Source organism: Limulus polyphemus, unplaced genomic scaffold (assembly GCF_000517525.1).
Source record: "Limulus polyphemus unplaced genomic scaffold, Limulus_polyphemus-2.1.2 Scaffold1537, whole genome shotgun sequence".
NCBI lineage: Eukaryota > Metazoa > Arthropoda > Merostomata > Xiphosura > Limulidae > Limulus > Limulus polyphemus.
In genome coordinates, this window is record NW_013667147.1 from 139,910 (window position 1) to 142,437 (window position 2,528).

The window sequence follows — 2,528 nt, forward strand, 5'->3', positions numbered from 1 at the left end:
GTTAATTAACAAATGGAGACGTAACAATATATATATATACAAATGTTAGTTACACAGTTAATTACCACAGTTGCATCCAGAGCTTTAAGTAATTCTCTTTTACGTCAAAAGTCCACACAGGCTGGTTCAGTTATTTTAGAACCCAATTGACAAAACGAATTATTATTCTGTTATTACAATATATGCTGTGATACTTTCACTTTAGAAATCGCCCGTTATGGCTAAACTGACAATCACGCAGTTCAACTTCACTTTTCTACTTTTACTTTCACTAACTTACTTACTTAACTTACTTTCTCTATATGCACGTATTTATAACAAGCGACAGAAAAATCTAGAAATATCTAGTTCTCTAGTAATAACAATATGACACATAACGAGAAAAACTTAGCAGTTTGGAGTAAGAAGACGTCAACAATAGTACAAAAGCCTGGCACAACAATTAAACTTCATACACAACGAACGACTCGAACAGAGTTACGCAACAAAACTTGCCATAACTATCGCTTTTAAAACAATTAACTTTTAAAACTGTTGTTATGAAAACTGAACAATCATCAAATATTAGATCACTAAATAAACTAAATAATGACTCTTAAACTGAACAGTCTTCTGTATCCAACAGATTGTCGACGTTATATTTGTTTCAAATGGTGAAATTGCTATCATTTTAATAATGACTACCACTTTGATTCAAATACTAAGATTTAATAATCTTCAATAAAATCTTATCAATGTAGATTTGTAAAAATGTATTGATCTGTATTGCACCACGTGGCAGTTTCACTAAGATGTTACTGTTTAATTGAATGCAGGATTTTGAATGCTGGAGGATAATGTAACTAAAATAAAATAATTCCTAAGAACAATTAATTATTGGATACGTTTTACCAATACAGGTTTATTTCTTCTTCGTTTTGTAAAATAATATTCGGACTTTATTTTATATATATTTTTTTCTAACTTTTCTTACGTTTCATTTTGCGAGCATATCAAAACATTTTATATACATAGAAATATTATATTATTATTTTATGACGTATTATTTGTCATACAATTTGTAAAATTGTAGTTTTGTTTGTATCTACAGGTAGTTCAATATCTTCAGCTTGGTGGGTAGAAAACATCCCACCATTTCGGATCGGTCTGGAAGAAAGTACCATACACATTTTTGGACGTGGTGAGTTAATATCGTGTATATATAGACGGCGTTACTGTACAGATTAATAAACGTTACTGATGTGTAAATAATGAACCTAAATATATTAAATCTTGAGAATTTTAACCCGTTTATATAATACAATAATTCGTAAAGCTATATTTCTTGTCAATTTCTTAGTGCACACCTACACTATAGGATATCTGCACTCTGTTCGCTGTGGGGAATCGAACGTCGAATTTTAGCGTTGTAAGTTCGTAGACTTACCGTTGATATTATAAGACTTTCTGATGTTATAACGTTTACAGTTACTGTTTTGCAGTACTATTATCAGTGTATTTTTTCAATCGAATAAGTTACGGTATTGTCCGAGCAGAAACAGCTCAAAAATTAGAATTTAAAAGTATTTTTAATTTCCTTGGAGCCGCACACTTAACACGTTAACGTAAACCTGGATACGAAGAAAAATATTTAATATTCCAATTTATTTCATTTGGTGCTTGTTTGTGTTGTCTATATTTCGTTCAGCTATTACTTACCTGGTTGCTATGATACACAGCTGAGTAACGTAAACATATCAATATACCAATTATTTATGAAGAGCCTCCTCCTTTATAACCTTGTGGAATCTTTGCGTGCTCTGTGCCAATGAATTATTGAACAAGATTCATGTAAATGTTACCAAGTGTCTTTCAGTGCTGTAATGTAGTATAATATTAGAAATTTAAGAATAATAGACATGCAGTGTTTACATTTGTATTTTTGTAGATTATGATGTCTTTAGAATAATATGGAAAAAATCAATGCTACGAATTTTATTTTATATTAGAATACATAAAATATATAAGATAGACGTGTAAGCTTATTTTTTAGTTGCGGGTGCAATAAACAGTCTGACGTGACCTATTATCTTTTGGTAGAGCGTAACTACGTGGTTCTGTGCAGTTTGTAATCTATTCTATTTCACTGTTGTTGATAACCTTTCTATTGGGCAGGATTATTGCCATAAAAATCTTCGTGACGTCAAACTTTATTGTTGACCGACCAGAAGAATCATAAAATATTTGCTGCCTTTAATACGTTACTGCACTATTAACTAGACATATATTTGACTCATACATGGTTAAACAGAAGGAAACTAATTCGCATCGGAAGTCCAAACCTCATTTGATAGAAATTTACTGCAACACGAGAAAACATTACGAGTTATTTTTTGACTATTATATCAAGCTAATAATGGCTGGAGACGGCTTGAATGGGTAATGAAGAAAAACTTTAATATAAGTTTAACATAACAGTAAATGTACAACGTTTCGACAAGGATTTGTCATCATCAGGTACCTGATGATGACAAACCCTTGTCGAAACG